The sequence below is a fragment of the Lissotriton helveticus genome, chromosome 7, assembly GCF_964261635.1.
Source record: "Lissotriton helveticus chromosome 7, aLisHel1.1, whole genome shotgun sequence".
NCBI lineage: Eukaryota > Metazoa > Chordata > Amphibia > Caudata > Salamandridae > Lissotriton > Lissotriton helveticus.
The window spans coordinates 62,033,548-62,058,384 of record NC_136068.1 but is presented as its reverse complement, the minus strand read 5'-3'; the positions used below and the strand labels follow the sequence as shown (position 1 = coordinate 62,058,384).

The window sequence follows — 24,837 nt, the reverse complement described above, 5'->3', positions numbered from 1 at the left end:
AAATCACTTTCTGTTGTGGACAATGGGTTAATGACTCTGTCTTCCAGAATATATTCACTGGACAGCATTGTATCATCTGCTATAGATATAATTAGCGCGGGGACACGCCGGTGCGCGTAACTCAGCGCTTTACAAATGCCCCTATTTTTATTATTATTATTATAATAGAACAGGACTTGTAATGTTACAACATGGTCAATCCCCATTACGTTCTATTGTACAGCTTGGCTGGACGTTACAAAATCTGCGTTCAGGCTACGTGCCTTGGCGTTTAATCAACACAACGTCATTATTCTCTATCTTTAACCTTACTGATTCACAAATCAGCTTGGCACAGAAAGGAGCGGAATATACAATTCTGAGCATTGAAAAACTTGAGAGATTACCATTGACAATGTCAGAACGACCTGTCATTGAATGGATAATACACGGAATAATAACTATTCCGATAACAACTTTCAAATTTAAATTCTGTCAAGAATATATACCAGCAGGCCAGTATGAAAGGTTGGGTAAAGGGTACATTAAGTCATCATGGAAATTACCTTACACACACACATGTTATAGTGAAGAGGAACAGAATGTATTTCTTAGTGGTAATAATTGTAAAAGATCACTAAGTGGTATACTTCTGTGTCAAGGTATTAACCTGCATGGGGCCTGTGAGGGGACTTCAAATAACCTTTCATGTCACCAGCATGGCACACCTGCAACTCGAATAGAGCCATTCTTTAGACGGCTTTCTAACGGGAGCTACATTTTAATAGTGGACCACAGATGCTGTGGCATGGTGCCAGGAAAATCTTATCTAGTTAGCGTTAGTTCCATGGTCACTTGCTGTATGCAAGTATTGTTTCCAAACAGCACTCCAGACAGGGAGGAAAACATTTGGCCATTTTTTAATATCTCTTCTATTCGAATTGATACTTTAAGCAGAATGAAGTCTGTCCTTTTGCAGACAACTGTGCCCTTGACGTCATCAAAAGAAACGTATGATCTGCAAGTCTCAAGGACAACGGCAGAGATACATAGCCTTTTATCAGCAAATTGCCCCCTACATTTCGCAGAAATGTTAAGCCAAATCCTAAATATGTCCGATACTGGCGGTATCCCACATATATTTAAGACAATTTTTTCGGGACTGTTAACACCCTTCACAACAGTTCTGGGCATTTTTCCTAATTTTGTCCATTCTGTCTTTGGTGGCCTACCACTCCTGTTGGGACTCGTAGCAGGCATTTTATTTTTGATTCTCCTGCTTCGTTATGGCAAGCCAAAACGCAGACAAGACTCCAGCAACAATGGAAGAAACGATCCTAGCTATACGCTATCGGGACCGCATACGCTATCGGGACCGCATAACTAAAGTCCTTGGATTAGCCCGGCTAAGAGATCTGAATATGACCTGGTTTCTTTCATTCTGACCCATCTGGCAGAACTGTATCTTACCTGTGCTTCGATGTATGCTATGCGAAGAAGAATGCGTGTTGGACGTCTGTCTTACACTACAATCAGCAGTACCATTGGATACAGATACTTTGCTAAGTCCTGTAACGGATCATGCATCGTGTTGTCCCCAGCGGTTACCAATCCTGTTGACGGCATTCCTTGAGACTTCACCACTGCGATTAAAGGGTAGTGAAGTACGAGATGAGAGCAACATCACCCAGGTACGACCTTCTGTGAGCACTGTTGATCCTGTCATCGATGATAGCAATCATGCTCATGACTGCACAGTTGCGGCATTTTCCAACTTGGTCGAACTTTCACCAGAAGCGGTAAACTGCTTTTTTGAAAGTCTGTCTGAAATGATGTTTTCCCCTGAACAAAAAGAATAACTTTTAAGCAAACTAGTACACAGCGTTCCGGGAACTCTGAATTCGGCCTTCGGCTTTGATAAACAAAAGCTACTGAACATATTTGGAACTATATATTTTTTTCTCTCTCCCCTGAAAGCGAAATTATTTTTTCCCGATTCCAAAATATTTACCTTTTTTTTTGGCATATGTACTCTGCTTGAAGTAGAACTATTCTTAGAGAACAGAGCTTCTATTTTTAGGAACTCTAGAGACAATACATTACCACAGCCTCTAGCACATTTACAATAACTGTATTTATATGTGATGGAATGGTCTCGCACCTTTTTTTTTCTTCTCTGTAATAAGAGCCATTTCATGTGTGAATTTCGCAAATCATTCATGCCGATATATATATGCATCCTTTTTAATGAATGATTACACTGCTTGAAACGCGTACAGTACCTATAATAATTTTTATGTATTTCGCATACACCATTTCAAATGCAAAAATGTATTTTGGGGTGGGTTGGTATACACATGCACCTTTTATGTTTACTATTGCTTAAGTTTTAGTAATGATGGACATTAATTCGTGGAGTGGGTGTAGTGTTTTATCTAGGAAACCCAAATCGATATTCCTATTTTATGCCCTTGTCTGGTTATACTCAATAACATCCATACAACGGCATAATAATCATATCCATAATTCAGTCTTAGCACATGCTGTCACATTAAGCAAGGCTACTTCTCCGGTCCCCTAGTAAGCACACCGAGTTCTCTAAACAAAACCAAGCCTCCAGCAACCTGGGAAATCCCCCTTGCCTTTGTTTTGATTTCGTCCTAGAACTCCTGTAAAGCACTGTAAGAACGGCCAGTTCTTAGTGACATCTTTATTGACGTCTTATGTCCAACCTTACGTCAAACCCAGGCACCTTTCAGGTATAAATATACCAACGTTGCCTTAAGCAAACACACGGTGGTAATTCTGGAGCAGAGCAGCTATCTACTTCCGAGAGCCCAGCTGATGCGAGAGCCCACGGACGCTGCCCCTCCTCTTTGACGCGCTGAGAAAGACGCTGTCTTTTCTCCTGCCGAGAAATCCAGCTCCGGCGTTTCCAGCCTACCCTTGCGGGTTGCTGGGATATCGAGTCCTGAGAGAGAGATACCAGACCTCCTGCTTTCTATTACCCAGGTACGGAACTGACTAAACCCTTACAGAGAATTCTTGAGTCAGATTCTTGGCAAAACAAACTTAACTTAAACTGCTACTTACTTACTCCTTCCCACGTATTAGGCTTAGGTCAGGTACACCGGGGTAGGCGTAGTTAGAAGCACCAGTTGAGTACGATTAGTCAATGTATATATGTATGTATATATTTGATCTATTTTAAAGTATCATATGGCTAAGAAACCATATCAATGCTTTTACAGTATTATTTTATAATCCTCCTTTTACTGTACGCACTTTACTTTACCATGAGCATTACAATCGTGGCAATTCATTTCTCTTGTATGAGGAAGAAGACTGCTCAATAAATAACACATTTTATTGAAAATCCCCGTCTCTCTTTTCTCTGCATTCTGGTGAAACTAAGTACGCACATTTGACTGAGTGAAAAAGCTGTCTTTTGTTTTCACACGACTCTAGAGATACACTCTTATTCAGGGAGAGCAAAGTTGTCATGTTTTATGGTTGTCAGAAGCTAATCCCTTCTTGTCTATCCAGGGAGGTTAAACTCCTCCTCGTTTATTCGAGAAAGTTTTTAGTGACCTCTGAGCTAGCTGGCAAACCTTAAGTCTAATATAGTCAGTAGAGACCTAGATAACCTCAGTCCTACATCTACACTGCTGAATATATTATTCCAATGCGCAGAGCCTATTGGGATTATAGGAACTACACTACAAGACTATGTGAGGCATCACCATCACCTTCTTCCCTTCTACACTCATACATTTTGAGTAGCTCCATAATTTTGTGTGGAAAGCATATATCCATTACAATCCAAGGGCTTTTCAGAGACTATTATATTTGTCTTTGCCTTGCAACATTTTTGGTATAAAGCAACCCTTCGATAATTCCACTTCTCCCCATTCTCAAGAAGAACAAAATGTGGATAAGCACACTTTACAACAAAAGGACCTCTAAATGTTGATAGACCTTTTGAATCCCGACCAGGTTTAACCTTAACAAGATCACCTTCAGAAATTGGACTTGACACTTTATCAACAATAGGTGTTGGAATAAGCTCATTGAGTTCCTTTAACCAAAATGGTGTTAATTTTGTGTTAGGGGATCTACCTCGCATCAACTCAAAAGGTGATTTAAGATCTTGCTTATGAGGGGAGGAACGATATGCCCAAACCATTTCTTGTACTTTCTCATTAGAAAAATACCCAGAAGAACAAGTCATTTGAATTATGCCCTTAACCAGCCTATTCACTCTTTCACAAATGCCATTACCTTGTGGGTTACAAAGACTAGTCCTATGGTGAGATATACCGCAACTTTCCAAAAACAATTTCATTTTGCTTGATAGCAATTGTGTCCATTGTCCGTTACTAGAACAGGGGGGAAACCTTCATCAATAAAAAAAAATGTTAGAAAATTAATAGTTGAATCTGTGGTGATTTCACTTACAAAACTCACCGTAAGCCACTTTGAATAGTTGTCAATGGCTACAATGGCAAAACGTTGGTTAAAAGGCAGTTCAGACATTGGCCCTATAAAGTCTAAACTAATGCTATGTCATGGTTCCTGAGGTGAGAATATTTCTCCACATCCTTGACTTCCCACAATTTTCAACCTCTTTTCTCCTTCCTTGCAATAACCGCAATTTTCAACATAAGAAACAGTATCAGCATCAATAGAAGGCCACCAAACATTCACTTTGATTCTTCGCTGAGTGAGGGTTTGGCCCAAATCTCCCTCATGAGCAAATCTAAGAAGTTTGTGCCTTAAAGAATGAGGAGGAACAAACCTGTCTCCCCTCATAACCACCATACCCTTAAAAACAGATAACTCATCAAGAATCTTTATGAATGGCCTAACAGAAGACTCTACAGTACTCTCTCGTCTCAAGCCAATTCTAATGAGATCCATGACCTTCTGCAAAACCAGATCATTCTCCATAAAACAACTCCACTCTTCTTTAGTAAAAGAACCGTCACCTAGTGAAATTACATAATTGAAGAAAGCAACAGATCCTTCTTCTTGAGACTCCAATAAGACATTGCCAACACTATTATCGACAGCAGGAAGTCTGGACAGACAATCAGCTTGTATATTCTTCCATCCCTGAATAAAATGTAAATCAAATTGGAAATCTTGTAACCTCGAGGCCAGCCTCGCTAATCTAGGTGAACCCTTACCCGCACCACCAGGAGCTAACACATTCACCAAAGGCTTGTGATCTGAACGTAATATGAATTTGGTGCCCCACAGATATGTTCTGAAATAATATCTTCCCCATACAGCAGCAAGCGCCTCTCTTTCTATGACAGAATAATTGCATTCAGAAGGAGTCAAAGGTCTAGACGCAAAAGCTATTGTCTTCTCTTCATTCCCATGCTTCTGTAAAAGAATTGCGCCCAAACCAATACCACTTGCATCTACCATGAGAATTGAAGTGTGCTTAATATCAAAAGGCACTAACACCTTCGCATGGCATAACTCACGCTTAATCAAGTTAAAACAATTTGTATGTTCTGTACTCCATATAAACCTTACACCCTTTTTCAATACATTTCTTAAAACAGCTGTCTTGCTCGAAAAATCCCTCACAAATTTAGCTTAAAATTCAATCAACCCCATAAATGATCTAAGCTGATCTTTGTCCACCGGACAGGGAGCCAGTTCAATAGCTGTCAATAAATGTTTCTTTGGCCTAACACCATCTGCTGTGAGTACATAACCCAAATACTCAATTTCTTTAACTAAAAATGAGCATTTCTCTTTTCTTAGTGTAAGACCAGCTTCATCTATTCTTGTCAAAACACGATTAAGAACTTCATTGTGTTCAGCTTCATTATCACCAAAAATAAGTATGTCATCCTGAAAGAACAAAACCTTTGTTATACCTTTAAAAATTTCAGAAACCATCCTCTGAAAAACATTGGCCGCAGATATTGGTAATAAAGGCCGTGAGATGTTTTGACTCTTCATGTAACCGAATCTGGTGATATGCATGTTTGAGATCCAATTTGCTAAAAAAATTTGCACCCTGCAGTGTGGTAACTAATTCACCTATGTTAGGCAACGGAAACACATCGGCAACCACATTCTTATTCAATGACCTACGGTCAACACAGAATCTAATTTTTTTACCGGGTTTTTGGGTGATAACCACTGGAGAAATCCATGTGGAAGCCTCTACTGACTCAATTATACCACCTTGAAGCATTTCTTCAATTACACTTTTTACTTCTTCTCTCACAGATATGGGAACTCTTCTAGCTTTGTGTTGAGAAGGAATTGCATTCTCTATTAATAGAATTTTGTGAACGTAACCTTTCAGTTCCCCTAGTTCTTCTCTAAAAACATTTTTGAACTTATGTAAAATATAATTGATGCTAAAATCATCAACCACCATAACTTGTTCTTCCGCTCTAGGGTTAACAATTATGTGGAGATCATATTGATGCATCCATCCCAAAATGGCCGGACCATCAACAGATACACATACCTTACCAAAAGTTGTCCTGTTCTTAAAGCAAATGTCACAATCGAAATAACAAAGTAAGTCAATTCTTTCACCTTGGTAACCTGTTGGTGAAATATCACTGGATTCAAGTGATCTATCACCCCAAACTTTATTCAACATAGACTTGGGAATGATAGTCCACTTGGATCCGCAATCAACCATTAGACTTATATTCTTATTATCGATGACAAAATTAGCTTTTGGTCTTTTTTCTCTTTTTTCTTGACACACACTCACTTCAGAGTCCTCTAAAACTAAGATTGTGTTCATATCTCTTTTTATGCTATCTTGATCATCCACCAGAGCTACTTTACTTTTTGACCTAATTTTACACATCTATGCGAAGTGCCCTAATTTACCACACTTCAAGCACTCCTTATTATTGGCAAAACAACATTTTGCATCTGAGCTATGAGAAAAGCTGCCACACCTTGAACACATTTTGTTCTTCACCTTGCTATTGAAATTTTTCTTCTGTAATATGTACCCCTTTTTCTTTAAAATAGCTACGGCACCAGTCTCGTTATCACTGTTATCACTAACAATATAACTCTTGTCGGATATCTCAGCAATTTTCTGTTCTGAACCGCATTTTTGTAATTTTCTCATACATTCTTCAGATTCCTCTACAACCATAGCTAGGTCAATTGCAACATTTAATGATGGATTTTTTGCTGCCCATAGTCTCTCTTGTATTTTGCGATTGTTACATTGAACAATTAATTGGTCTCGTATCAGTTCGTCCGACATTTGACCAAAATTGCATTTTACTGATAACTCGCGTAAACGGGCAACAAAGTCATCAATGGACTCTTCATCTCTTTGTTTATTCTTATAGAACGTGTAACGGTTCATTATTAAGTTCTCTTCTTTAGAAAATCTTACCTCAAGCCTAGCTACTACTTCTTTAAACTCATCTAGCGCAGACTGACTGCCAGATGGTAAGACTTGAGGCAAATACTTGAAAATTCTCTGACCTTCTTTACCTAAAGTGGTCATTAACAATGCTTTTTTCCTTTTAGGTGAGAATTATTCCCCATCTAGAGCCTCTATATAATTATAGAACATCGCTATCCAATCTTCCCAAGAAATTGTAAGATTCCCTGGTTCACTTAAAAACTGAGGTGGCAAAGCTACATTTACTTGCTGAGACATTTCTATGATTTTACCTTTGTTGGACACTCCCTGAAAGCAATTCTTATCAATAAAACCAAAATGACTGTACTGCAAACGGAAGTAACAAACGTAATGATTATGTACTGCCAACGAAAGATTCATAACATATTATGTCAATATAGTCAATTAAGATCTAAATTTTGAAAAGGCGATGTTAATTAAAAATTTGCAAACATTCGTGACAAGAATTTTCAATTCTATTAAGGACACGGAGGCGAGGATTATGCTTTCTCGATTTCTTTACTACCAACAGCAGCCAATAGGAACATAGTAAAGAAAAAACAGCAAACTACAACTCCCATGAGCCCTTAGGCAACCATAGAGACTATATGCTATATAAGGCACCATAGAGGACAACACTTCCTCTTTCTTTGTCCAGGAAATTCAAACAGTCAAAAGTCATTGAAGAAAGTACCGCCGACCATCCGGAAGGAAAAGTCTGAAGGTAAACCGCACAAGAGGCCAACAGGAAACAGGCAACCATCCAAAAGCGAAGAAGATGCAGCTGGAGAAATAGCAAATCCAATCTCCAAGGAGCGGGAACAGTGCAGAAGACCAAGATGAAGGATTACTTCTGGTCCGAACCTGAAAGAAAAACAGAGCCGTAACACATATCCCCAAACCTTGAAAAGGTAACATCACATAGGGTGGGGAAGAAAGCAATGCAAGAAACAATGCAGATCATATGAAAGCAGAGATGCAATATAAACAATGCAGTAAAAGACAAATGGGTGGGATAATCCTCGCCTCCGTGTCCTTAATAGAATTGAAAATTCTTGTCACGAATGTTTGCAAATTTTTAATTCTATGGCAGGACAGGAGGCTCAGATTATGCTTGTTCAAAGCTGGTCCACCACAACAGAGGCAATATTCATTACGGGTTTGAAATAAAACGTCTTAAACACAGTTTCAGAAGACCAATCAGCCGTCTTCACAATGTCTTGCAAACTTACACCAACATGAAAAGCCTTAGAGGCCATGGCACCTCTCGCGGAATGAGCTCCAAAAATGGAGACATCAATTCCTGCCTCAGACATAAGCCAGCGCACCCAACGAGCCAGAGTAGCTGGCGCCACAGGCTTAAAAGGCTTTTTCAAAGCAATCAATAACTGTCCAGATAAATCCTGACGAAAAGGAGCAGTACTCACCTCATAATCCTTTATGCAGCGGACCACACACAATTGTGGATTGTGAGGAAACGCTGGATAAGTGACAGTGGACAGATTAGTCTTGGTACGTCTGGAAACCGTAAAGGTAACTCCTTCGGGGGAAAAGGAACGACCTGCGAGATCCAAGGCGCGGACATCTGAAACACGCTTACAAGAGACTAAGCATAACAGCATGGTCAATTTCGCAGACAATTGCTTACGAGACAGAGAAGCGTTGGGAGGCCAAGCTTCCAGAAAACGTAACACGACGGAGACGTCCCATAAAGCGACATATTTCGGACATGGCGGTTTAGCCAACCGAACTCCACGCAGTAATGTAGAGATGAGAGGATGTTCCCCAATAGGCTTGCCATCGACTAAAGCATGGCCCGCAGAGAGAGCGGAGCGAAAAGAATTGACGGTCCTGTAAGCAGAACCAGAAGAAGCGATGGAAGCAAGAAAATTAACAACTAGAGAGACATCTGCTGAAGCGGGATCCAGATGTCGTTCAGAACACCAATCACACCACCGACGCCAAGCTGACGCATAACGCTTGCGCGTGTTGGGGGCCCAACTTCACTGATAAATCTCTCAGCGTCTCCAGATAGGCCCGGGACTTTCCAGCGCTCCCCGAAAGACGCCACGCCACCAGACGGAGGGTGGTGTGGAATGGGAGTGAGGTGGCCCTATACTAATTTGTTTTGTGTATATAACAGGTGTCACCTGATCCACTGAATGGAGAAAGAAACAAAACTTAAATAAAGTCATACACGTAGGCCATCAATATTTAACATTTAGATACACAGTTGTGAAAGATTGGCCTAGGTTAATGCATAACAAAGGGGTTGAATGCATAACAGAGGGGTCGACGCGTTTCGAATCCCATAAAGTGTTGGGATTCTCTTCAGGACCAAGTGGACAAAATCTGAAAAACGTAAATTAAAAATTCGTTCCGTCAGTCAGACAGCCTGAGCAACTCTCGACTTCACATTCAGCTCAGCTCGTACTCAGTTCATACCTTTTGCTTCTGTCAGGGATTCTTTCCTTGTCGAGGGGAGGGAGCTGAAAATTTTTAGACTGGAAAAAGAGGGGTTTATAAGCAACTGGACTTGTATGACACCCAGTATTAGGCTCTTCATTTGTACATGTTGCTTACTTGATATTATCTTAGTTCAGTTTCCCAGGGTCCGTCGTAGTCCATACACATAATAGCGTTTGTTTGGGGTGTTTATTCAAATCCTTGTGCTCGTTGCTGAAATGACAATGTGCTACATCAGGGGCAGGTTTCTGAATCGACTATATCAACTCTTAAAGTGCTCTGCGCCCGGTCATCGGGAGAAGGCGGTAGTTTTAAACATTACACAGAGTCGGAATAGATTGCGCTGCATATTCCGCTCGATTTTGAAAATCGAAGGTGCACTGATTACCTTAGGAGCTTCAAGGGCGATTCCTCAATGGGCGTCGTTTTCTTCAGTAGAAACGCCGTGGGGAGCATCCGGGTGGGCGAGTTAAAGAAGGAGCTTGATTCCGGATTGGTGGTATGCTGGGAATTGTAGTTTCCCCGGCGCGTATGCTGGGAATTGTAGACTGCAAATGTTTGCCATTGGATAACTATACAAGGTTGATATCAGATAACAAGGTCCATTCCGCTGACAACCATCCATTTTTCGACTGATAAATGAACATCCCCAGTGAGTTGCACCACCCGACTCACACAGGCCCTCGAGTCCACACAGTATAGAACAAACTCATCAAAGATGCATTTACCCAACAACCAAAAAGCAAAAGCTTTTAAATGGCCAATATAAGTGGAATGCCCACTTAGTCAATTATCAATGCGGCACTTAGATCACCTCAGAAGGAATGTATGTATGTATAGGCATTTATATAGCGCACTACTTACCCGTAGGGTCCCAAGGCGCTTCGACCGCTGCGAAACCCTTCCTGGCTTCCCTGAGAAATGGTCCCTTAATGGGTATCTCCAGGGTGAGACCAGGCATCCCCGGCGGTCTGGTGGGGCCGTTAGTGAAGATGAGGCAAGCTAATGCCCAGAGTTGCCGAGTGTGAACGCTGATCAGAGTGGGCACCGAGGCGAGAGAATTATCGAGTCCGCTGACCCTGGTCCAGAAACCTGCCGCGCCGGGAATCGAACCCTGGTCCCGGGCCGTCCTCTGCTCTCGGGCCTGCCGCCTCTAACCAGTGAGCCACACTACTTCACTAAACAATACAGCTTGAACCGAAAAAACGTCCTGACGCTGGCTCGAACCGGCAACTAGAGAAATAACTATCCACGAGTAGGACAAACTACAATTCCCAGCATACGCGCCGGGGAAACTACAATTCCCAGCATACCACCAATCCGGAATCAAGCTCCTTCTTTAACTCGCCCACCCGGATGCTCCCCACGGCGTTTCTACTGAAGAAAACGACGCCCATTGAGGAATCGCCCTTGAAGCTCCTAAGGTAATCAGTGCACCTTCGATTTTCAAAATCGAGCGGAATATGCAGCGCAATCTATTCCGACTCTGTGTAATGTTTAAAACTACCGCCTTCTCCCGATGACCGGGCGCAGAGCACTTTAAGAGTTGATATAGTCGATTCAGAAACCTGCCCCTGATGTAGCACATTGTCATTTCAGCAACGAGCACAAGGATTTGAATAAACACCCCAAACAAACGCTATTATGTGTATGGACTACGACGGACCCTGGGAAACTGAACTAAGATAATATCAAGTAAGCAACATGTACAAATGAAGAGCCTAATACTGGGTGTCATACAAGTCCAGTTGCTTATAAACCCCTCTATTTCCAGTCTAAAAATTTTCAGCTCCCTCCCCTCGACAAGGAAAGAATCCCTGACAGAAGCAAAAGGTATGAACTGAGTACGAGCTGAGCTGAATGTGAAGTCGAGAGTTGCTCAGGCTGTCTGACTGACGGAACGAATTTTTAATTTATGTTTTTCAGATTTTGTCCACTTGGTCCTGAAGAGAATCCCAACACTTTATGGGATTCGAAACGCGTCGACCCCTCTGTTATGCATTCAACCCCTTTGTTATGCATTAACCTAGGCCAATCTTTCACAACTGTGTATCTAAATGTTAAATATTGATGGCCTACGTGTATGACTTTATTTAAGTTTTGTTTCTTTCTCCATTCAGTGGATCAGGTGACACCTGTTATATACACAAAACAAATTAGTATAGGGCCACCTCACTCCCATTCCACACCACCCTCCCCTCCCCTGACCATTCCTTTCTTGTCTGGTGTTTTCATGTTCACTAAATTAATGTGTTGTCTCGAGTTCATTCAATGTGTTTGTGTCTTTAACTTCAGCATTTCCATTTATTTCTGAATACATTCCAGCCACCCCTCCCTTCCTCCATTGATTCCCTCACCACTCCACTCCTTTTGAAAAAATCAAGACAGAGTCAAAATCAAGCAGCACTCGTTGTTTTGTCTAAAATAAAAAACTTTAAACCCCCCATTTTTTTAAAGAAAAAAAGAAAAAATTCTAAAATAAATTCAATTCATTTGATAAGTTCTTGACTGAAAGAGTGGTCTGTGAAATTGAGATATTTATTACTCAGTTTTTGTTACAACTCTTTGATTAATTGCACAGTACTCGCACTCCTTTTTGTTTACTATGGATCAGGCGCAGCCTTACTGTGCTCAAGCCAAAACCCCTGTTGCTTACTCCTACCAGACGGAGCTGGCCCGACAGAATGAGAGGGTGCGGATAGAGCAGAGGATCCAACAGCAAGTTCCATTTCGCAGGAAGCAGGAATGGAGTTGAGCAACTCATTTCCAGAAGGTCCGGAAACCACGCTTGAGCTCTCCAAAGAGGAGTGATCAGAATGATCTCCGATAGAAACTGTTTCGTTCTGGCCAAGACTCGCTGAATCATCGCGAACGGCGGAAAAGCATAGCAAAGCTGAGGAGGCCAAGTCTGGAGAAAGGCATCCGTGGCCAGAGCCTCTGGATCCGGACGCCAGCTGTAAAACTTGGGCAGTTGAGCATTGAGGCGAGAGGCGAAGAGATCGAGCCACGGGCGACCCCAAAGGCGAGACAGGGTGCGAAAGACCCGAGGGTGAAGGCGCCAGTCGCTGACGTCCAGCAGATGGCGAGAGTTCCAGTCGGCCACCTGATTCTGGCGACCTGGGAGATACTCTGCAATAAGCGTGATCTTCCTCTGAAGGCAGAAATGCCAGAAATCCTTCGCAATCTCTGCTAGCAATTTCGACCGTGTCCCCCCCAGTTTGTTCACATACCTCACCGCTGAGATGTTGTCCATCCGGAGCAAAATGCAACAGCTGGTGGCCTGAGGGGCCAGGCTGCGGATCGCAAAGGACCCCGCCAGGAGCTCGAGGCAATTGATGTGCAGTGTTAACTCGTCGGGAGACCAACGGCCGCCCGTCGTCAAGTTCCCGCAACGGGCTCCCCAGCCCCATAGACTCGCATCCGACTCCAAAACCAAGTCCGGAGTTGAGCCGAACAGGGCTTTCCCGTTCCAGGCTTCCATGTGATGGAGCCACCACAGCATTTCCGACTTCGCATCCTGGGACAGAGGAACAAGGTCGGAATAACGAAGACCTCTCTGCAAGTGTCTGATCTTGAGACGCTGCAGGGCCCGATAATGTAGGGGACCCGGAAAAATCGCCTGAATGGAAGAGGCTAATAGTCCGACAACTCGAGCGATCGACCGCAACGACACGTTCGGTGCAGACAACAGTGACTTCAACTCCCTCTTGATAGCCCTGACCTTCTGGGCAGGCAAAAGAAGTTGGCAAGAGACCGAATCCACCAGGAAACCCAGAAACTCTATCGATTGAGTGGGTTGCAAATGAGATTTCTGAGGATTCACTAGAAATCCGAGAGACTGAAGCAGATCGATCGTCCAAGATAAATGGGAACGTAGTTGCAGCGGGCACTGAGCCATCAAAAGAATGTCGTCCAGATACACGATCAGCCGCACCCCTCGCGCGCGCAGCGATTCCATAACCGGTCGCAGGAGCTTCGTGAAGCACCACGGGGCGGACGAGAGTCCGAACGGGAGAACCGTGTACTCGAACCATTCCCCCGACCACTGGAACTGCAAAAAGCGGCGATGAGGCGGAAAGATGGGGACGGACAGGTAAGCGTCCTTCAAATCTAGGCGAACCATCCAGTCGCCCTTGCGAAGAAGATCCCTGAGAAGATGGATGCCCTCCATCTTGAAGTGGCGATAGACCACCCCGTTGTTGAACTCCTTGAGATTGAGCACAAGGCCAGACCCTCCCCCTTTCTTCTCCACCAGAAACACATTGCTGACGAACCCCTGTGGATGTAGGGTCGTGCGCACAATGGCCCCTTTGAGAAGAAGAGAATCGATTTCCGCGGAGATCACTTCCCGATCGCGTTGGGAAAAAACAAGGGGTAAAGGGACGGGACCCTGAAGGGGTGGGTGGTAAAATTCGATCTGATATCCTTGAACTGTCTGCAAGATCCATGCATCGTTGGAGATCGTGCGCCAATTCTGTAGAAAAAATTGCACCCTGCCCCCCAGAACAACACTCTCGTAAGGAATCAGGCTCACCTGTTGAGGAGAAATCTTGTCGACCTCCCTGGTTTCCACCGTAGCCTCCCTTGTTGCCTTGACCACGACCTTTACGGGAGGGGTAGAAGGTCGTCTTGGATCCGGAGTAGGAGGACTGCTGCTGATGACGCTGTCCGCCTCCACCTTGGTGGGACTGCTGGCCACGCTGTTGGCCAGAACCACGGCCGAACGAACGTCCCCCAGAACGTCCGGCCCTGGCAAAAACCGGGCGGAATGCCCTGCGCAAGGAAGACTGCGCCCTGTCGAGGCCACTAAAGGTGGCAACAAATTGTGTCAATTCCTTAAAAAATGGCTGTCCAAACAGGAGACCTTGGGCCAAGGGACCAGACTCAGAAGTGGCCAATTCAGATAACCGGGGGTCCATCTTCAAGAGAATAGACCGCCGCCGTTCGGAGGACAGGGCACAGTTTGCGTTTCCTAGGAAACATATAGCCCGTTGGGCCCAACCAATGAGCTCATCCGGATCAATGCCAGACGCCGACCCTTGTGCATGGTAACCCAAATCCAAGATTTTGGTTAGGGGGCCAAGAATGTCAAGGAGTTTATCCTGACACAGGCGCCAAGACCTATCAATTCCCTTTTTTGGGTCTTTGGTGAACTTTTTGAGATATGTCAAGATAGTGGGATCGACTTCCGGCGTGTCAGCTAAATTATCTGCCAACTCCGGCCGAGGGCACTCAGAACGCAACCTAGAGCGCACCTCCTGATCAAAGGAACTCCGGATGTGAGCTTGAATGTAATCAGCAACCTCTGGCGCAGGGGACCAAATTTTGGAATTCGGATGGATGATATCCGAAGGTTCAAATGTCAGGACGGGGGCATGGGAAGAGGCATCAACAAAATGTTCTTTGCGTGGTCTCTTAGCAGGTGGAAGACCAGAGGGACCAGAGGAGGAAGAGGATGAAGTGTCCTCCGCGTCCGGGGGAGGAGCATGGGACCTCTTAGACACAGGAGGGGCAGACAAGGAATGAGCCAATTTAAAAAAATCCGATGTATGAGGGTTTTTAGGTGACTTAGAGGAGTGCTTGGCAGAAGAGGATGGGATCCAGCCCTGTTGCTGAGCGTAATCCGTCAAATGGCGCTTCAGAGGACCTATTGCGTGGACCAACGCAGTATTAACGGAATGTCTGACCCCTTGGTCAAGGGCTTCGACCAAGTCGTACTCGAAAGACTCCTCGGGCTCCTCATCATAAGAATAGCCTACAGCATCCTCATAATCAGCCATGGTGTAAGGAATGACAAATAAAGAAACACCAAGTGTCAATAAGCCCACAAAGCAACAAGCTAATTAGGGGTCAAGGCGATGACCAAGCGACCCAGTCAGGGGGGGGTGACAACCCCAAGCAAGCCCAACAGGTAGAGTGAAAACCCGACCAAAGTACTGGAAAAATAGAAAGTGGAGGGACTGGCTTGCAAAAGTCACCCTAGGCAACGCCTATAAAGATTATCCAGCCCAGAACCCTATCCTGAGGGAAAAAGGCGTTTTGTGGGGCTCTCCGGCAGGCAATGGGCGGAGGCGACAAAAGCAACGCTGCCTCAGAGCGTGTCCGGGCTCCGCGACACACACGGAGCATAAACAAAGCCAACGCGCATGCGCGAAGGCGTGCCTGGCTGTCCGGAAAGGAAGCGACGCGCGACAAGTGTGCGCGAGCTCCCGAGCCCCGTCCCGCTCCACACAACAGAGGACACACGGGCACAGAGCGCCCGCAGTACCGGAGAGGCGAACACGCGCTCTCAAGAGACAAGCGACAACAGTGAAAACCGTTTTGAAAGCCAACGCAACGCAAACGGCGAGACTAACGCTCAATAGCAGGGCAAAACGGCACAACAGCGCGTAAGTAAACGCAGCAAGTACAATAGACAAGTACACAATGCAAATAGGTAATATTGGTATCAAGTAACATAAATGCACTTAACTGGCTGCGAAGCAGCAAAGAAAGAGGAAGTGTTGTCCTCTATGGTGCCTTATATAGCATATAGTCTCTATGGTTGCCTAAGGGCTCATGGGAGTTGTAGTTTGCTGTTTTTTCTTTACTATGTTCCTATTGGCTGCTGTTGGTAGTAAAGAAATCGAGAAAGCATAATCTGAGCCTCCTGTCCTGCCATAGAATTCCTTGACAGTAGGTTCCTGTGATTAGATCGTGAACAACTTCCGGATCTAATATAAAACAGTAAAAAAAAAAACAATTGAAAGAGTGATCACAGACACTGAGGGTGAGCGCAACACCGTAATGCACTACACTCGATTGTTTCTTCTCTTCAATATTTCTTACGGTATGCAAGTTGATTTCAGAATGTCTTTGCCCGATCCGTTTCAGCTTCCTTTCCTTGACTCTGTACTTGGTTTGCTGAAAATGGCCGCTAACGTCCCACGTACATGCGCAGAGTGACAGAAGACGTCTTCTTCACTCACGCACAGTTGCTATGAACGCTCCAAACATGTGATGCTCAAGGGATGCTTGAGAACATATGACGCTCTTTGGCTACTTAGCAACAAGGAACATTGTCTTCAACATTCATGCGAGGGAGATTACGACAAAACTTGACTCCTCCTTTGTTGAAAACGTACGCTCTTCCGTTGCTAAGGACTCTCGTTCACAGTACAGACGTCACCGATTCAAGTAGTTACTAAGTAACACGCTCATAAACCTGACTCAAACGGTTCATGCAATTGTTCACATAGCGCTTACCGAAGTCCTAATAATCTTCAAGAATATTAAAATCGCCACATCTGAATCCTGTATGCATATCAAATCGATGCTCCACACGCAGTGTTGGGTTCGAGCACAGTTTGTAATCTGTGAAGGGTCCACTGCACGATAAATTACTCCACTGCCTGGTCAGATGTTTTTCTCTTGCCAAAATGTTGTAAACGAAGATAATCAATCCGACAGACACTTCATGGGATTCAAAGTAGAGATTTATTGCAGCACAGAATAAAACGTGCAACTCCTCATCTGGCCAGGCTCCAACTGTCTACACTAGAATCTAAGTGAAGCCAGGATACACAAGGAACATTGGCAATGCTCTAACAGTGACATGAGACTGAAGAGATAGAAAACAGACTCAATAACATAACAAGATAAAATGATATTTACAACAGTGAGCAGATGGTTGTGAGTGGCGTCAAGAGACTGTAGGGGTGAGTGGGTTGGGGTTCATAGTTTCTGTAGATAGTGGATATCTTGTGGAAGTAGTCAGCCAGGGTGTGCAGAGTTCTTGGAAGGTAAGATGCTGTTCTCAGTGGCAGAATGGCAGGTTAACTTTCTGATGATTTAGAAAAGTTCCTTGTTGTTGTTGGAGCAGACTTCGGTGTGGTCTGTCAAGGCTCATCTTTTAGTGTCTTCCAGGCATTGATGGTATTTGTTGAGGGCCGACTTGAAGGTTCTTTGCTGATGTGCCATTATCTTACTAGGCATTTGCAGTACCCTTTCATGGTCAGGGAGTGATGAGGAGTAGCAGCCCTAGTTTTGCTTCCTGCCACTGGAGGCAAGGATTCCAGCCCCTGCTTCCCCACTTCATTAAACTGTATGAAACCGGTCAAACTACGTCAGTTTAGACTGTCAGTTGCCACCATTTTCACAGAAAGGGTTTGAGCCGAGACCAATATTAAATGCTATAAAACACTAGACTGCCACATTTCTTTACAGTTGTCCCGCTAGAGAATGGCTGTGTTGCTTCTGGCAGAGTCTGGGTTGGACACAAACCAGCCTTCCCGCTTGCATGGATGTTGGACAGCAATGGGATGGATCACATCGGTGCAGCACTGGCATCACATATCACATGCCGAGTTCCTCTTTGTATTGGACCTTACCTGCAAGAAGGATCATCACAGGTTCCCCCAGTAGAGACATCAGTGCAACCACAGGGTGTCAGGGCTCTGATATAATATGAAGGCTTCATCTCTTCCGTTGCAGTGGTGACTGCTGCTACCATATCTGACTATTGACCCCCAGAAGCACTGGCAAAGGGAACAGGTCTGGCATTAAGCTTTTAATGTATGCAAACACAGGCGTGCACAAAGGAACTCAGGCTGTTTGTGCTGAATCTTTGTGCAACCGGTGTATTTCTCTGCTTGATATGTCTACCTGTATGTGTCGGTGTCAAAGTTATTTCTATAGGTCTTATTGCCTGAATGGAGCCTTTTGGTGAACTCAACGACTGAAGGAAATAAAATCAGATGGTTATAAGTCCTTTTCTGTGGTCTGGATCAGCAGGAGGTAAGTGGCCAATATTCGTAGCTGATGTGGTCATTTACCCAGTCATCATTGATGTCCCAGGGATCAATATACTATTTCATTTCAGTTCAATAACTAAATGAGTCCCATGACTCTGTAAGGGTAGGATAGATGTCTTTTAACCAGAATCGGTGCAGGATTTAGATGGAGGTGTTATGGGATGAAACACCTAAATGCACTTCGAGACTCATGTCACCCCGCAGAGGTGCTCTTATGACTCCGTGTGCACAAAGTGTCACCAGCGGCGTACAGTGACTATATGCAGGCAAAGTGTCCGATGAATGGTGCTGGAAAGTTGCCCATTATACAAACCATGTGATCTTCTAACTTAAAGATTTCATCTTTTATTAACTTCAAATGTAGCACTTTCAGCCTGTGGTGGGGTGAACCGATCACTTATTTGATATAATACTTGCAACAATCGCTGACTGAGGTCAGGATCTCACTCTGTGCAGCTAGTCATGAAAGGGCTCTTACAAGTCACCAGTTCCTGCTGATCCACGTCTGTCTAAACCGAGCCACTTCTGTGTCACATCATCTCAGCACATTGGACAGGGTTGGTTTATTCACACTTGTGACTTTGAGAATGTATTCTGTGTGCCTGAAGATATGTGTTTATATTTGCATTATTAGACATTTCAATGAATGCTTAGAAACTGATTCGATTAGAGAGCTGCTTAAAACTCAACTGGGGGCTGTTTACATATGGAAAATGGTGCCCCTGAGGCCTGTGAGGGGCAGAAGCCAGGCCTTATATAGTGGGTGTCTGGTAGGCAAGTGCAAGGAGAGACTGAAGAGGGGACAACTGCGGGTGAGTACTGTGCATGTATGCTAGCACTCATTTTTGTGAACTAAAATAGTCTCAGAGAGGGAGTAGGTGTGCTGATCCTATTGTCATGGTGTTGGTGATGCACTGTCACTCTGCCTATACCGGGGCACAAATAAATCAGACACATCACATAAATGCATTTCACACACATCCACATAAGCCTAACTCGCATGACTGCTGACATACACAGATCTGTAAACCCACACAGACATGTCACATCTAAACTGAATTAACAAGATACAAGAGTGCGCTCACACACGTGCACACACACATGTATACACACCCACACATACACACAAGTAAAGATATTGGGAGAATGATTAAACCATCATTTATACTCCTGTCAGGTAGGCACAAAATGATAAGTAGCATGTGGCAATGCATTTACTAATGAGTGGTTGTATGCACAATTGTGTATATTCTACAGTTGTACTCCCTGAGCAATCATGGAAATGGCCAGGCCAATACATTGCTTGTCGTAAGATCTTGTGAACACCACAAACTGTGGCTTTGTGGACATTCACAAATTACACCCATTCTTATCCTGGAAGTGGTCAGAGTATTGCTCCAGCAAAGGGTTGGAGTAAATTCGTATCCAGTGTTAAAAAGGCAATGGAATGCAACCAAACCCATGTGAGGGGCTTAGGGAAAGGGATCTATCCAATGAGAAAATGTTAACAAGCATTGGCAAAGCCAATAGATCTGGATTTAAAGTGCTAGCAGCTGCAAACAACATTTGTCATGCCCGTGTTTGCATGTGTTTAGTGCATTAAAACCAGGTAGACATTAGGCCGCGGATACTACGACATTTACTTTGTTGTGATTAGTGCATGTTGTGATACACTTTCTCAAACTAAAAACCACTTGATGATACAAAGTAATACACTGACAAACACAACACACCTTGATTGTTAAGCACTAACTGGCATCCTCACACGTGACACAGCGTTACACTAAAATACACTGTAACACCAATACATATGCTAATAATAATAATGATGCTGCTGATGGATAAAAAGGTGGGGCAACAGAAGAAGTGAGAGAGGGGCCAGAGATCTCCACATCTCACGCTTGGTGCAGATAGAGAGAAGGACAGAATAATGCCTATGGGGGACAGGTGACTGGAGGGTGGGAGTTTTAATTGTGTGTGTGTGCATACAAGTGAATATGATACAATAATTTGTTTATTGTATAGTGAATAAAAACCGTAACAAATTACAAGTGAACAAGGAAGTCGGTGCATGCCCAGTTTTCTGACACTGAAGGGTCACATCAGGTAGGCGCATGCGCAGTTTTGTGACATTGAAGGGTCAAACTAGTGTCAATGGATGTGTGTATGTGAGTGTGTTTGTGATTGACTGCAGGTAATTGTACAGATTGTGACTGAGTGTGAAAAAGTGTGGGTGCGACAAGTGTGAGAGTTTTCAAGTGTTAGTGTGTAATGCAATGCTGAGAGTGCATATGTGGGAATTGGGTGATTGTTTAATTTGTGGATTATCTTTATGAATAGTGAGGCGTGTATAAGTAACTGAATATGGCAGTGAGTGTGTAAGTAAATGTATAGATGAGCGAGTGACTGTGAATGCATTCGTGAAGGTGTAAGCAAACCCTTCTGCGGGTGAGTAAGTGAGTGACAGTGTTCATTTCAATGATATCTTATGTCTTTTCTGGTTTTATCTGTAAAATCGAATAAAAAATGTGATTGATTGATGGATTGAGTCAGTGAGTGAGATATTTAGTGTCAGTTCATGGTATCCAAGTGTGCGCCTGTGAAAGTGACTCAGGGGCATATTACCAAGCAATAGCGATAATTATCGCTATTGCTTGGTTAGAGACAAAAATTTACCTCTGAGCTGCGGCGATTTTTATCGCAGATAAACCTTGGTATTACCAAGGTTTATCGCAAATGCGATAAAAAACGGCCGCAATGCATGAATATCGCTGAAAAGTCAGCGATATTCATGCATTATCGAGCTAATGCTCTTAGCCATGTTATCCACCTCCCATTGGATAACATGGCTAAGAACTGCTCAGGGCAGGTGTAAGCTTTTGGAGATATTCGCGCTTAGCGCGAATATCTCCAAAAGTTGGTAATAGGAGATAGCGATGTTAGCGACTGTTTCCAGTCGCTAACATCTTGGCACGCCCACTTTGCATGTCATTAGTGATAAATATCACTGACATGCAAAGTGGGGCCCAAGATGGTCGCTATCTCCTACTAGCTGTCGCTAACTGGTGTTAGCGACAGCTAGGTAATAGGGAGATAGTTTTATCTCAGCTTTTTTGGCTTTTAAAGCCAAAAAAGCGGAGATAAACTCCCTTGATAATATGCCCCTCAGTTAGTCAAGTTTTACGCACAATGGAAGCACTCGATCCCCTGTTTACCTAATCGGGAAAACACCTTGCTGTCGCCATCAAAATGATGCCCCGGTGTGAAGTGTATTAAGTGAGGCGCTGAAGTGCAGGAGTACGAATTCTAGCAAGATGCTTAGAGGCAGTGACATAGCAAGGATCCCATGGGCCCCAGTGTAATGAAGAATCTCGGTGCCCCATTCCCTGAGTGTTGTATTACAGTCTTTAATTGGGGTGAGTTAGGGCCTGGTGCCACTGCACCTGCTGCACCTCTGCTTGTACACCCCTGCCTAGAGGTGGGTGGGTGGTGAAGATGCACAAATCAGTGCAGCACTTCCCATGTTTCAGCAGGATTCACACAGACTAAAGGCGTGCTGACCTTTTGCATTATTTTGTGTTATAGGACAGACAGACAAGCAGGAAAAGCAGATTTCCACTTCAGACAGAGAAAGAGCGCTACCCTGAAGCTAAATATATTTTACACAAGTTCCCATTTAGAGATGTAATGCCTGGTTTGTAGTGCTATTCCATTAAATACAAACATTGAAAAATGTATAGTTTTTCATGTTTCCTTTGCAAGACCAGTGGCAGAATTGTTTTTGCTAGAAGACAGAAGCAACAATAAGTATTAAAATACCACTTTTCATACATTTAGCAAGGAACCCTTATTACCTCCTCTTTCCCGTCCCATTGCTTATCTACAAGAGTAACATGCCACCTTTACTGCGCCTTGTTCACCCAATTATTAGGCTTTTTACACTTCCCATAACTCCAAGGGAAGTCCTCCTATAATGCCCTCTCTGCTGCATTTCGAGTGTCTTTTTGTGCCATTCCATTCACTTTCACTGGGGATGCTGGAGCCCCTTTTACAGTAGACAGAGTGAGGGACAACTCGTTCTCTTAAGGTATGGAACTTTATTCATCTGATCAGCTGGAGCAGGCTGTTAGTGTCTCTTCACTCTGACCTTGAACATGTGGCCTTGAAAGGTGTTCGGTTCCATTTTGTTTCTATCCGATGTAATTGTAATTGTACTTATAAAGCGCTTACTACCCCTGGAGAAGCGTTGAAGCGCTTATCAACGAGTCACACTCTACTCTACTCTGGAACCCAAAATGATTAGTGTGCTGATTAGTATGCTGCAGGAGCCCTTTTCTCTGCCCTCCATAAGTGGTGCACTGGCTCACTTACGCTGTATGTGAATACGTGAGTGGTAAAATGTAAATTGATAAAATGTAAATTGATACTTGTATAGCGCACTACTCACCCGCAAGGGTTTCAAGGCGCTTGTACGAATACCGCTGTGGAACCCATCCTGGCTTTCCCTGTGAGGTGTCCACTCCTGGGAACCCCCAAGGTGGAGGCCAGGTATCCTTAGTGTTGTGGGGGCCGTTGTGGAGATTAAGCAAGCTATTGCCCAGAATTGCAGAGTGGGGCCCATGATTAGAATAGGCACCGAGGCGAGAATTATCAGGTCCGTGGAATTTTGAGCCCTAGACCCGCCCGAGGCGGGGAATTGAACCCTGGTCCCGGGCTAGACCTCTGCATCAGGGTCTGCCGCTCTAACCATTGAGCCACACTTCTCCACACCGGCCTTTGTTCTATAGCCTCAGTGAGTGCACCTATCTGCTCTTGCATTAGCCACAGGTGGTAGCCCCCTCTTGTTCTATTAGCCGCAGGCAGCAAGGGCTGAAGCTGGGGCATAGACCCGCTCTCTTTGCCCTCATGCAGGTCTCACCTACTTCCAGTCTCGACCTTGAGGTATACAGTCTGGGAGGGGCTTTTCATTCATAGAAGCAGGATGTCTGGGTCACACTTTACATTTTATGTTTTGTTGTATAAAATTAATTAGATCTCATGTTGACTTCCTTGGAGCTCCCCATAAAGTAAAAAAAGACGGGAAATCTTGAAAGGGGTACATGGCCCTTCTGGGCATGTTAATGCTCACCTATGGTTTTGGGCCTCGGCACTATAGAAAGAGGATTGGATTTCGGCTGGTTTTTTCCCCTGCTTGAGTACATTGGCCGGCAGTGTATCTTCATGGAGTTGTACATAGAAAATGTAGGTCCCCTTTGTTCTGTGAGAAGAAGCTACAATCATGGTCAGGTCACAGGCAGCTATACCCACCAGCGGACAAGTCCTCTCCTGCGCCTGCCTCTCCTCCTTTTTCATTGTGTTTCTTTTGTCTCGGTTTCCTCTCCATACTTTCTCTTCTTGGGTGTCTTCTTAGTATGATGACAAAGAGACTGGTTTAGAACTAAGGGAAAATATATGCAGAAGGAGCATTTCAAACCAATCATTCCTTATCTTTCCTTAAAATTTCAATTGCCTGTTGAAACGGTCTTGATACCAAAGTTTATGGAGAGCCGACATCCTTTGGGCAAAAAGCAAAAACAGCTCCCTCAGAATTTAACAGTGGATCCTCTCTAGGCAAGTCTCCTGGAGAAACCTTCCCGCTTTCAGAGGATGTGACGTTTCCAGTCCCAGTTGGCAAGATTGGGGAGCCTGCCCTTAAAAGATCTCTTGCAGGTCTTGTAATGCGTTTCGATATTCATACAGTCTATACCTCCCACTCACTTGCTAAACACTTCCAGGCACTATCCTCCAACATTCAGGAAATTGAGGGTTACTCTCAACTGATGGGAAAGATGAAGATTCAAGCCAAGTATCTCTAAGACCTGATGTTTGACACCTTAAGAACCCCGGCATTGCATCAGCAGGGGCAGTAGCCGCGGGGCACCATCGATATCTGATAAGATGGAAGTGGGTGCCATCCAGAAGAATTGTCTCTTAAGGGTGTCTTATTCAGGCATAAACAAACAAAACCTGGTGTCTTAGGCAAATTATTCATAGATGAAGTGTGTAAGTCGCTTCTATTATATATTCAGCGATAAAACTCCTCACATGTGGTAGTGTGCAACACTTATTGCCTTATTTTTTAAAATAACTTTTTCAAACGGTCAGTACCACAAGAAAAACGAATGGTGACTAGTTTACAGACTT

The 24,837-nt window shown here is 44.0% G+C and overlaps 1 pseudogene across 8 annotated transcripts in view; it reads left to right on the top strand.

Annotated features, from left to right (window-relative positions):
• LOC144768050 (epidermal differentiation-specific protein pseudogene) overlaps nucleotides 1-24,837 on the top strand; it is a 254,302-nt pseudogene that overhangs the window by 97,180 nt on the left and 132,285 nt on the right. Inside the window, exon 3 of one of the 8 annotated variants that reach the window (XR_013598442.1) lies at nucleotides 22,240-22,291. The exons of 6 other annotated variants lie outside the window; for them this stretch is intronic. The product of XR_013598442.1 is annotated as an epidermal differentiation-specific protein pseudogene, transcript variant X8 (transcript). Of the gene's footprint in view, nucleotides 1-19,450; nucleotides 19,467-22,239; nucleotides 22,292-24,837 lie in introns of those variants that run through there. One more of the 8 variants, XR_013598440.1, reaches the window with a different exon arrangement.